This window comes from Neophocaena asiaeorientalis, unplaced genomic scaffold (genome assembly GCF_003031525.2).
Source record: "Neophocaena asiaeorientalis asiaeorientalis breed wild unplaced genomic scaffold, Neophocaena_asiaeorientalis_V1.1 scaffold152, whole genome shotgun sequence".
In the NCBI taxonomy this organism is placed as follows: Eukaryota; Metazoa; Chordata; class Mammalia; order Artiodactyla; family Phocoenidae; genus Neophocaena; species Neophocaena asiaeorientalis.
In genome coordinates, this window is record NW_020185338.1 from 3,223,854 (window position 1) to 3,237,391 (window position 13,538).

General features: G+C 43.9%; 1 protein-coding gene and 1 pseudogene across 10 annotated transcripts in view; one reads left to right on the forward strand and one right to left on the reverse strand.

The window, feature by feature from the left end:
* Window positions 1–589, reverse strand: part of LOC112393869 (60S ribosomal protein L9-like) — a 29,189-nt pseudogene extending 28,600 nt beyond the window's left edge.
* The window catches only part of FOXN3 (forkhead box N3), a 408,764-nt gene that overhangs the window by 329,354 nt on the left and 65,872 nt on the right, over window positions 1–13,538 (forward strand). The gene's annotated exons all lie outside the window — the stretch shown is intronic.

Consider the following 13,538-nt stretch of genomic DNA (forward strand, 5'->3'; position numbering starts at 1 on the left):
CAGCGGGGAGTGGGGGGGGGGGGGGGGGCTCCTTCTGCAGAGATGTAGATACCATCTAAAATTTTTCTAATATTCTTGTTTTCAGCTGTTGTGGCTTGCTGAATCAAAGCAGCTGAATTTGATGCAGTTTCAATGTCATTTTCTTTGAGAATTAACTCACTTTTCTGGGCTTGAGGTACTGAACAAGCGATGTCTGGCCTCACCTGAGCCCGGAGCATCTGTCTTTTGCCCAAAAAATTTCAGATTTCAACAAGAGACCTGTTCTGAATAACAACATTGATGGGGAGATGAGCATATACAGACCTCATTTTGTAATGGAAACCCAACATAACACCCTTGATCACGTTCTGTACGTGATACAGATAGTCAAAAAGTGGCCAGTTTCTTTCTGTATCCCCGCCATTTGTCAACCTGGAGCCTCTTTCTTTTCTTTCCAAGGAAACTGAGTTCTACATTGATATGATTGAAGTCCCTCCAAAAGGCTCTTCTGGTTCCCTTCACAGTAATTGTGTGGCCCTTCACACAGTAATTGTGTGATGTCAGAATTTTCTGGAATATCTGCAGTCTGATTGCTGAGAATGGTCTTCATTCTCACAGTAGATGCAGCAAAGAACAGTTTTTATTTTTAACAAACCTTGTGAGATAATTGTAGATTCATATGGAGCTGTAAAACAATTGTAATTCAGAGAAATTCTGTTTCTCCCAATGGTAACATCTTGTAAAACTATAGTGTAATATATATAATCTCATCTGTATCTACAAAAGAATCTTGCTGGGGTTTTGATAGGAATTGCATTAAGCCTGTATATCAGTTTGAGGACAAATGACATCGTTACTATGTTGAGTCTTCTAATCCATGAACATGGTATACCTCTCTGTTTGTTTAGATCTTCTTGGATTTCTTTTATGAGCATTTTTGTAGTTTTCAACATATAAGTCCTATACATGTTATATTTGCACCCAAGTATTTCATTTTTCTTGAACAATTGTAAATAATATTATTTTAAATTTTTTGGTATCCATTCATTTATTGCTAGCATATAGGAATATAGTTGATTTTGTATGCTTATCTTGTATTCTGAGACCTTGCTGAATGTACATTTTAGTTCTAAGAGGTTTTTTGTATATTCCTTAGGAAGTTCTATGTAGACAGTCTGCAAATAAAGACAGTTTTATTTCTTCCCTTTTGATCCATATGCCTTTATTTCACTTTCTTGCCTTATTTCACTGGTTAGAACTTCCAACACTATGTTAAATAAGAGTGGTGAGAGCAGACATCCTCACCTTGTTCTCAATCATAGGGAGGAAAGCATTCAGTCTTTCCTTATTAAGCATAATGTTAGCTGTAGGGTTTTTTAATAGATGCTCCTTGACAAGTTGGGTAAGACCCCTTCTATTCCTAGTTTGCTGGGCATTTTTTTATCATGATTAGATGTATTTTTCATATGCCTTTTCTACATCAGTTGATATCATATGATTTTTCTTCTATAGCCTGTTGACATGGTAGATTACTTTGATTGATTTTTGAATACTGAACCAGTCTTCCATCCCTGGAATAAACCCCACTTAGTCACAGTATATAATTCTATTTAAATATTCCTGAATTATATTTATTAATATTTTGTTAATTTAGTCTGTACCTTGCCTTTTTTATACGGTCCTTAGTTGGTCTGCTTTCTTCTCTCTACCTTTCAGAGTCTTCTTATGTTTGTCTTATATTTAATGTCCATCATTTTTAGTTGTGTTTGGTGGGAAGAATAGGGAAAAGTATGTCTATTCCATTTCCTGGAAGCAGAAGTCCCTTCAGATGGTCAATTTTTAGGTATACTTTTAAGCAGCTGTATAATTTACTACCAGAAGAAAAGAAAATCCTGAATTCGGGTCTTGATGAATAAAAATGTTCGACCAAGGTACTGGTTTGACTTGCTTGATTCTAAAAGAAGCTGAACAAAGAGATTCAGGCTGAGCAAAAAGATGTAAACATATCAGGTCTTCAGTATCACTCCTGTACTTCCCAGCAGAAGAAAGACCTGTCAGGGTCATCAAAGCATCAGGGACACTATACAGGCTCTTACCCCAGCAGATTGGCACGCACCGATAGAAGCCTTTTGATGAACTTCAATCCACTGTCGTACCGACAGCATTCACTTAAATTGCATTTCCGGGACTTCCCTGGTGGTGCAGTGATTAAGACTCCACGCTCCCAATGCAGGGGGCCTGGGTTTGATCCCCAGTCAGGGAACTAGATCCCACGAGCATGCCGCAACTAAGAGGTCGTGTGCCGCCATTAAGACCTGTTGCGACCAAATAAATAAATATTTGTAAAAAATAAAATTGCATTTTCTTCAAGCTGTTGGTAATACCAGATATTTACAAAAAGGTGCTGTAGGCACTGCCGCCTGCTCTCAGTTGCCTATCGACAGTTATTTGCCAAATAATTGTGTGTTGGGGGGCCTGAAACTTAGGCCAAGGGGGACTTTTCTTCTGTTGTAGACAGATGATGATGACTGGTCAAGGAGATGAGTTCTCAGAGGGTCAGTGAGAATCTCTTCTGCATCAAAAGAGCTCCCATTCTTTGCTTTCATTGGTTGGCTTATTTTTCTGCCTTTCTTATGATTTCCAAGAAATATGGCACGGTAGTAGAGGTCACAGAGATTCAGTGGGGGAATCAATAAGCCACGGAGTTCTAACAGCCCCTGGTTTCAAAGGTCCCTCTCCATGGTGAAGTTTTCAAAACAGCAGATATTTTCCATTCTCCTCTTATCTTCCTGCTGGTTTACTTTAGCATATATTTGCACGCACCTACTGTGAGTGCAGTGATTGAGTAAGAAATGATCCCTGCTCTCAAGGAGTGGTAGGCAGAGAGGGTACAAATGACCGTAGTTCAGGGGTCACCAAGGAGCAGACAAAATGCCTTCAAAGGTCAGATGCAGGTAACCTGGCTTTCTGCTGGTGAAATTTGAGCTGGTGCTTCAAGAGTTAGGAGGATTTCAGCAGCTGGGGGTAGGGTGCCACTGCTGGCAATGGGTGGGCCAAGAGGTGAAAGCATAGGCGCGTCCAGGGAACAGAGCACAGAGCACGTAGGGCTGGACTGAAGAGAGAACAGCACTTTCCTCTCCAGCGCTCACCTGCCCAACCATTGAAAATAAACATCTTTTCCCCATATGACCGTTAGAACCGTAATGTCTTTCCACTTATGTTTTTCCTTCCACTTTACCTAAAGTGGGCTTTTGTCATCCCCTCATTCATTTGTGCACTTGAGTTAAGACTTCAAAGTGTGCTTACCTACCTAGCGTTAGGGGTGGAATTGCACCCTCCACCCCAAGATACGTTGGAAGTCCTAACCCACCCTTCGGTACCTGGGAATGTGACCTTATTTGGAAATAGGGTCTTTGCAGATGGAATCTGTTTATGTCTTGTAATCAAGATGAGGTCACTAGGGTGGGCCCTGATCCACTGTGATTGGCGTCCTTATTAAAAGAGGGAAATTTAGACACAGACACACACGGGAAGAACTCCATGAGATGATGGAAGCGGAGATTGGAGCTGCAAGACAAGGGGTGCCAGGATGGGTGACCAGCACTGGAAGAGGCAAGGAAGCGTTCTCTCCTACGAGTTTCAGAGGGAACATGGCCCTGCCAGCACCTTGATTTTGGACCTCGTTGTTTTAAGCTACCCAGTTTGTGGTTCTTTGTTATGGCAGCCCTAGGAACTAACATACCTAGTTTATACCCAGCCCTCTACTCGTGGAATTCGACTTGGATTCTACAGTCTGTCAGGGAGGTTCAGTTGTGCCTGTTGAGGTGACATCGGTGGCTAATAGGTGGTCTTTGCAGGGGGAATTTGATCATCAGAGGGGCTCCTCGGTTTTCTGGTCTTTAGGCTGAGGTCTCTGGGATCTCCGTGGAGGACAGTGAGCTGGTGACAGAGGGTGGAGTGAGTAGGCACAGCCGACTGTGACGTGGTTCCCATTAGAAAATTGGAGTAGATGGGAATTAAAGGGTTCTAGGGCAAAAGACTTCAGAGTTCATTTATACCAACTCTTCCTCCTGCCTCTCCCTGGAAAGAAGTATCACGTGACCCATCCAAGAGCCACTCTGCTAGTAACAGAGTAAGGACTTGAATTCAGATCTTAAATCTCACATCCAGACTTCTAAGATTTCTACAGGGACTCTAAAGTCTGTGGTTCTGACTTCGGAAAGTTTTTTGGGGGTCACAGAATTTTAACTTACGCCTTTAGACTCTTCTTTATTTACTGGGGCTGGTGGGGGGAAGAAAGAAGAGGCACTTTAAAAAAGAAAAAGCAAAAAAGGGGAACATGTTGACCTTCAGGAAAGGGATTTGAAAGAATAAGTTTATGCATCTTTAAAATAAAAGACCCAAGGATATTTAGTTTTACTCTGTGTCATTGAAAAATAAAATCCACCCCAGCCTCAAGTGGATGGGAAGTTCCATCTCACAGGTTCATTCACTGACCGTCCAACCCACATGTTGCAGAGGGTAGAATTTATAAAATCAGCAACTATTATATGACCTCAGACACCACAAGTTGCATTTTCAGCGTCATTCTGAGTTTCCTGTCCCTCTGCAGGGTGGAGTAGAGCCACTAATGTTGTTTCCATGGATTTCTTCTTTCCAGGCATGGTTTAAATCTCGAGTGCAGGATGCCAGGTAGATTCATTATGGCAGTAGCAATGCACACATGCCATCATGGTAGCTTTAAATCAATCTCTCTCCTAAAGGTTCCGAGGAATGTCACTTACAAGGCACATTGCTTGCATGAGTGTCCTTTGTGTTGGGTGCCCTGGAATGTAATTTCTATCAGGAAGACATAAAGGAGACACGGGGAGGAATCATTTTGCTTGACAGCACACTTTGAAAGGAAGGGGAGTTTGTTATTGTTATTTTTTGTTGTTACTAATGACTGTTTCTTGGGTTCCTCCAACAAAGAAATGCTGTGTGGCTTTCAAAAGTCTCCCCGTGCAAATGCTTCCCGTCACCAGTGATCAGCGTCCTGCCATTTTGAAATCCAGAAGTGGCTTTAGCAGCCCTTATGACATAATCATTGCCGGGAGCTGGAGACCAACCTCTCAGAGAAATTGACACTCTCATCTTCCATCTTCGTGTACGCATTCTAAGTGCTGGTACGCAGTCACTTTAACAAACTGTCACCCTGAAATAGGGTTGCTTCATCCAGTGCTGTGGAAAAACAAGGTTAGAAGAGCAGAGACTTTTGTTGATAGTGAGCAAGTGGGATTTGTTAAACCAATATTGAAAGGTGGTTTGCACACCTCTCGGCAGCTCACGTTACTTCTGAAAAGATGTGGTCTTTGAGCCCTGGTTGGCACAGATACAGTTAAAGTTGCATCAGGACCTTTGTTATATAATCCTTCCCGGTTATATAATTTGGGGTCCTGTTTTTTCTTGCCCTGGTTTATATCGATTGAAACAAGGATAGAAGATCACAACAGTTCATAGTTTCCTGTAATAGCGGAGGCAGTAATGTTATTGATTAAAGCACGTGGGATCTATTGGTGGTCAGTAATACTATATACAGGCTGAACTATGTGTATGTGAACAGTTTGTGTATGAAAAATATAAAATGAGTTTCAGACATATCATCCTACAGATGAGCAGTTTAAAAGAACTGACTTGCAGATTCTGGCTTATACAAACCTTCTGGTCCCAGCCCATGTCTCTAGCGGGTCAGAAACTAGAAGCCAGCCTAGATATGGAAACATACAATACGGTAGGGACTTTTTATGGCTGCCGTGAGTGGCCCCTATGACTTTTTCCAGACCTGGCCCAGATACAATCAGGAGACATTACAACCTAAGGGCAGGTAGGATTCTTGAGACTTCGGTTCACCTGCGACACTGAGCTCACCTATCTCTGAAGTGACTGCTATCACCTGCTTCTACCTTGGCCTCCTCCCAGTTATTTCAAATATAAATTTAGTAGCCAGTAATTTGCGGCCCCCAGCCAGTTGATTTGAGCAGACCTAGAAATCAATTACACCACTGTCCCCCTACTCCCACCTACCCAGCCTGGGAAGATTGTAGAACAAGCACATCTGTCCCATGCCCCAGCTCAGAGGCATCCCTAAGTAGGCGACATGGATCAGAAAACGGTACCACATAGGGAAGCCATGCTATTACTTGATCTACTTCTGACTCCAGATGCGAGGGTTCTGTGTCTGTCCCTTCCAGGGCCCCAGCACCCTGACTGTCTGGCTGGGACCTTCTCAACAGCTCTTGGTCCTCAGGGAGTGGTGCCCACATCCTGCTCTAACAAGACTCTAGTCGTCGGAACCGTGAACCGTGAAGGACACACCTTCCACGCTGCCAGCAGATCAGATCCGACCCCCACCTTTGCCCCTTCCCCACCACTTGGACCTGGACCCACTCTACTCCTTTTCATCCTCAGCCACCCTCCTTCTCAGGCTTCTTAGCTCCTGCCACCTCCCTGCCACCCCCTCCCCAGGCCTGACTGCTCTTGACTCCCAGAATTCACTGTGGCCAAGAAGCCACGCTAACATCTTTCTACAAAACAGTAATATTTTGCTTCAAATACTTCCTAAGAAGCAAGTACTAACATCAAATTGGGTTGTGGGTAGTTTCAGTTTTCTTCTTCATACCCTTCTTTCTTTTTTTTTGGCTGTGCCACACAGTATGCAGGATCTTAGTTCCCCGACCAGGGATCGAACCCACGCCCCCTGCAGTGAAAGCGCAGAGTCCTAACCACTGAACCACCAGGGAATTCCCAACCCTTCTTTCTTTAAATCAAATTTTCTACAATGAACATGTACTATTTTTTTAACTGGAAATAAAAAATATATATTGTAAAATAGCCGTTGGGAAGATGGCAAATAAAAACAAGTAGTCTTTTTTGTTCAGTAGAATAACAAAAACAGTAAAATCACCCCAAAGTAAATCAGTGCAAAAATATGAGGCAGCCTTGCTCCTCCTCATCAAGTAATAAATGGCCTTTCACAGGTGAGATGAGGTGGGACGTTACCGTCATTACCATCAACCTCCAGTCCTGATACTTCTGCAGAGATGCTGGGCATGTCCTACTCCAGTAGACACCATGGGAATTTATTACAGGGTTGTTGGGAGGCTCAAATGAGAAAATAGATGTGAAAGTACTTTATAAATGGAAGCTATTATTTTCAACAAAAAGTAGAGAACTTTCATCTACATTGGGAGACAAGGCAGAACATTGTAAGGATGTTTATACAATTTAACATAGGGGAAGATGTGGCCATTACGATCTAAGAACTGAAGTTCATCTATTCATTTGATAAATATTTATTGGGGGCCTGGAACAGTTCTTGGTGCTTGGGATTCATCAGTGAAGAAAACAGACACAAATCCCTGCCTCGTGGAGCCTCGTGAGGGAAACAGATGAGAAACAAAAAAATCGAATAAATAAAAAAGAAGTGACCATCAAAATAACAACAGTAAGTAACACTCCAATAGTGCTTATTTTGTGCCAGGCATGTATGTAATATATTTAATCCCAAATGCTCTATGAAGTAGTTACTATTTTCAACCCCATGGTGGGGGGAAATGACCCACAGAGAGGTGAAGTGACTTGCCCAAGGTCACGCAGCTAGTAATGCTGGCACTGGAAATCAGTTTCACAGAGGAAGTTAGTGGGTGAGAAGCCAGTGGAGAAAGAAACGGAACGGGGTAAGGGGTTATCCATTCAGCAGACATTTCTGAGTGCTCTGTGCCTGGCACTGTGTTGGATGCCTGGGATATAGAAATGCAAGGGGCATTATCCCTGCCCTGGAGAGGTTCACAGTCTCTTAGGGGAGATTAGGGGTACACAGACATATGAGCAAACCATGTGGTGTGATATACCTTCCTCCTTGGTTACCTAGGGCAGCAGAGGTACCATACTGGAAAAGCATTCTATTTGAGCAGACCCAAATCACCTAGTGATTTCATGGCATCAGCGGCCTTACCTTTGTCCAAAGACCGTTGATCGTGGTGTTGTACTCTCTCTTTCACTGCAGAACTTCTAGGCATGACAGGCTGATCAAGCCAATAGCTACTTTGGTTAGACTCCAGGCCGCAAAGCCAAGGCCCTTGGCCTTCCTGAGCTCCTGAGCTGATTGATCCCTCCCGTCTGCACCAGGAGGGCCAGTTCAGTTCCCCTTGATGTCTGTCTGTTTAGTTGGTGTCTGTGGTATAGCCGTTGTTCACTCTTTTGAATGTCGCCCGTCCCTCCTTTCATCTCTCGTTGACCTCAGAGAGTGTCACACGGAGGGACAACCCTTTGCATCCCCTGCCTGTTCCCAGCCCTGCCCACGGTCCTCCATCCCATCATTGGCAGAGGTGGGCCAGGGAGACCTCATGCCTACTGAGGATAAGCCATTGCAGGTTTATTTCCTGCTAGTGAGGGGTCAGTAGCGAATACAGCCTATTTATTCCCAGAGCTGAAAGTCACAAGGACTTAATAAATGCTCTGGTGCTGTAGGGTTTCTGTTGGTTTGAGGTTATATTTGTTTCTTTACTTCTTTTGTCTGACAAAGTCTTCTGAAGAGGTGAATTGTTTTTGCTTTTGCTCTGGATTCAAGAGATGCGTACTGTCGTGGGGAAGTTCCCCCTTATCTTTCCCCCGGGCAACCACACTTAACCTCTTTTCTCATAGACATCAGTGCAGGAGGATGAGATCATTAACATTGAACATCCATCATAGGTCGGGACTGCCCTCCCCTCTTCAGGGCAGCTGAAGGATTTCCCTCCGTTAGGCCCATAGTGGTCGGTTGTTTTGATTGCTTATGAGAAGGCCTGGCACGTTATGACAGTTACTTCACCTAGTTCTCAAAACAACCCATGTTAGGGTGGAGAAAACCCAGGCTCGGAGAAATAAAGTAACTTCTTCCCAGGCACACAGCACGCAAGCAAGTAGAACAAGACTTAAACCCAGATTTTTAAATTTCCGTTTGTTTTCTTTCCAATACTCTTTCTACTCCAAGTACTCTTCTGTGGGGAAATGAACTGAGCCTATCTTCCTAAAAAGTGTCCTTTTTTTAAACACTTAAAAACACTTCCTTGTTCCTGCAAGCCACGCTTCTGAGTTTGATTGTTTGCGAGGTTTTTTGTCTGCTGGTTGGTTGGTTGGTTGGTTTTTTGGTTCCTATTATTAAGCTAGAAGAGGCAGGAATGAAGATTTTTTTCCTGGTAAAATAAAAAATTGCTTCTCTCTTCAAATCTGTGCTTTTCTATCTCTCCAACAAGTTGAAGATGATATTAAAAGAATAGCTCTGTCTTACAGATTAACAGTGAGACACAGATTATTTAAATTCACGTTTTAAACTGCAGAAATAGACTAACAGGTGATCCTTACATACCGTGACCTTGTTAGTTTCTCAGACATTACCACATTTTGCGGTAAATAGTATTGACCAGACAGAAAGATAGGTTCATAACTGTGTAATCAAGAACATCTTGGGGCTCATCGATGAGGTTTAGGGGGTCTAGACAAATTCCTGAAATTGTGTTCAAAACATGTGCCTTCCTCAGCTTTTCTTATTAAAGAATCCTTCTTTTTCATCAGACCCTCAAAGGACGTGGTCACCACATCAGCATCTTCAAACAGCACATACTTGTAATCTCACAGTTGCCCTGGGTCAGGAATCCAGGCCCAACTTAACTAAGTCCTCTGCCCAGGGTCTCACCAGGCAGCAAACAAGTGTCTCAGGGCTGTGGTCCTTTCTGGAGTTGAGTCCTCCTTCAAGCTCATATAGTTGCTGCCAGAATTCAGATCCTTGTGATTGCAGGGTGGAGGTCCCCTTTTCTTGCTAGCTCTCGGGCGGGGTAGATACCCACATAGTCCCTGCCACATGGCCCCCTCCCAGACTCTCACAATCAGGCAGCTGCTTCAGGGCCAGCAAGAGAATCTCTCATTCGGGTCTGCTGCGACCCAGTCCTACCTGACGTAACGTGACCCAGGAAGTGACTACCCATCACTTTGCCGTATTTTATCACTAGAAGCAAGTAACACCTTCCATCTGTACTCAAAGGGAAGGAGATTATACAAGATCATGACCCACCGGGGGTCTCCTTGGTCTTTGTCTGACATAATCACCTCCTGAAAACTCAAAAGAACCTCTGCTCTGGAATCTTTGAAAAAAGACACAGTTGACATCCTACAAACACATCGTTAGTTCACTGAAGAGTCGTATCATATCCGTGGGAAGAAACCCGACATGACTGAATGGGGAAACATTGATCAGTCTTATTTTATCTAGATGGAGTCAGCGCCGTGACGGGAGTATTAAATGAGAGAAAAGAGCTGATTCTAGGCTGTGTGGGAGAAGATCCACAGCAAACATGTATTACGGCCTATGTCAGTATCGTGGCCACGCTCGCTCTGTTTTTTGAGACAAAAAGATCATGGTTTGGACAAATGAGAGGCAGCCAGACCCCAAAATAACTTCAGACTCCTCATTCCTGGGTGCTGAGGGGGTAGCTGCATGTTGACTGAGATGATTCTTGGTTTATTTCGAGTCTAATTCAGCGTTAATAAAAAAGTTCAAAACTGAATGTGAGTTGGTCTGTGGTAGAACTTAATGGGAAATTCCCAGAGTCGCTCTTCCTTCTAGCTCTGTTTTCTTAGTGTATTCGTTTCCTCGGGCTGCCGTAGCAAAAGTACCACAAACCAGGTGGCTTAAAGAGCAGCCGCTTATGCTCACGGTTCTGCGGCTGGAAGTCTGAGATCAGGGTGTCAGCAGGGTCGTGCTCCCTCTGAAGGCGCTGGGGAAGGATGTGCTCCAGGCCTCCCTCCTAGCTTCTGGTACTTCCTTTACTTCGGGGGCATCACTCCCCTTTTCACATGGCATTTCCCCTGTGCTTCTGTCTTGTCGGCGTCCAAATCTCCCTTTTTTATAAGGACACCAGTCATATTGTATTAAGGGCCCAACCTACTCTAGTATGACCTCATCTAATTCTATCTGTGATGACCCTGTTTCCAAATAAGATTATGAGATGCTGGGTAGGACTTCAACACGCTAATTAATTGGGTGGGTGAGGGTGGGGGAAGTGGACACAATTCAACCCATAACACTTAATGAAGAATAATTTTAAATTTTCCTGATGGTCATGTTGTTCTGGCAAATAAATCAAAGTCTCCCTGGTGCATCGATGGTCAGGGATCATTAGATTCCCCTCTCTCCCTCCACCCTCTCATTTGGGAGTTTACTATTTTCTCACTAGAATGGCATCCTTGCCTTTTGGACTTAATTTTAGAAATAAAACAGCTCTCATCCTACGTCTAAAATTGGTCAGTCATAACCCTATTTCTGGTAGTAGGATGCGTATCCAGGGGTCAGTTATCTGGCAACCTCACCTATAAGGTAGGTGGGGAATAGAAAACCAAGGTCACAGAGAAAACAGAACAAATGCTGAGCAAAGATGTCACAACAGTCACAAAATAAACCCTTTTAAGAGAACCCTGTGGACCTTTGCTCACATCCTAGTAACCTTCACTCTGCACATAATTCTAACAGACTTTTAAAGTTCACAGGACAGTGGAAGCATCCATATGTGAATGACAGACTCAGGGAAAATTCCAAACTAAATTCAGTTTAAATATTACTTCCGTTATGATGCCTTCATCAATATCTTCCTCTGAATTCCAGTATTATTTTATACCTTCATTAGTCACTTGTCACCTGTTTTCTAACAATTTGTATCCATATTCTACTTTGTTTACGTATCTTAATCTCCCCTACCAGATGCTTGTAAGAGCCGGGACATACCCAGTTGTGCCTAACACAATACCTGACACACAGTAGGGACACCAATAGATTCGTATTGAAGACTGAAAAACCAGAAAGGATAAATTTTTAGGTGGACAGTAATTAGGTAAGATAATAATTTAGGTGCCTAATAATTGTAGGCAGGGTGGAGTTTCAAAGCATTTTGAGCAAAAAAGATTCCTCTGATATTTCCTTTGTAAAATTAATTTTTATTAGAGTTACAGAATTTGAAACCTTACCTTTCATTAGGCTTTTAAGAGGTGGTCAGAAGATCTCAATTTATTTATTCCAGCAATTTTTAACAATCACTTTTAAGGGGACCTTTTATTAATGCTCGGTCTGATTTGCAAACTTAGTTAATTAAACTCCTTTAAACATTTTAAACTACATTTGTAAAGGAAATCGAACATATTAAATGTATAAGTACTCAATTGCCTGACTCAACAAACAAGCCGCCCAGAGCACTTAAGCAATTCTTATAAATCTAATTAAGCTTATAAGTATGTTACACCCTACGGGCTTTTTTTTTTTTTTTTTTTGCAGTACGCGGGCCTCTCACTGTTGTGGCCTCTCCCATTGCGGAGCACAGGCTCCGGACGCGCAGGCTCAACGGCCATGGCTCACGGGCCCAGCCGCTCTGCGACATGTGGGATCTTCCCGGACCGGGGCACGAACCCGTGTCCTCTGCATCAGCAGGCAGACTCTCAACCACTGCGCCACCAGGGAAGCCCCCCTACGGGCTTTTAAGTTTTCTTCTACTGTATATGACTTCAGTGAGATTTTGATTTAAAATCAAAGTCTCAATTGGTTATTTAATTCCACAGTTTAAGTTGATGTTTCAAGGCTGGTCATTATTCTTACAGGCCAGTTCTCTTAGTTGTAGCAAATATTTAAAATACTAGATCTACACTGATTTCTTTTTTTAAAAAAATTAATTTGAAAGATCTCATTTTCTTAACCATGTTTGTACTTTATTCTAAATCTTCTCTGGGTTAAAAAGTGCTCACTCACATTGTCCAAGAAGGAAAAGAAGGACACCCTCCCCTCTGCCTTCCAGAACCTTCCGCACATCAGGGATCTTTGGAAACTTCTATTCACCAGCAGTGCCTCCCCTCCCATCCATGACTGTCCAGGGGAAGAACTACCGCAAATCCCCATCAGGTGCTCCTTGGAGGGACCTCCCATGTACTTCTGGCAGCTTTTTTTTTTTTTTTGTGATACGCGGGCCTCTCACTGTTGTGGCTTCTCCCGTAGCGGAGCACAGACTCTGGACGTGCAGGCTTAGCGGCCATGGCTTACAGGCCCAGCCACTCTGCGGCATGTGGGATCTTCCCAGACCGGGGCACGAACCCGTGTCCCCTGCATCGGCAGCCGGACTCTCAACTACTGCGCCACCAGGGAAGCCCCCTTCTGGCAGCTTTGAGAGAGAAAGTCTGAGCAATCTGAGGCTCCCGAAGCTGCTCGGGAGCAGCGCGCCATCCTCAGGCTGTCTGAACTTCCTTTACCCCAAAGAGGTTTCCAAAGATGGGCAGACAAGCCCCACCCAAATTCTTGGGGAGCCATCAGCGGCCGGTGCCTGGATGTCCCCGAGAGGTCCTGCCCATCGTCCTCACGGGCGCCTTCGCAGTGGGCCAGGAGGCAGCGAGGGTCTGGCCATGGCACCAACGTCAATGGTCTGTACCCTGCCCCGGTCCAGAGCTCTTCCCGAGGGAGGCTGGCCATCAGGACCACACGCCGCAGCTTCCCTTCCCACCTCAATCCTGCA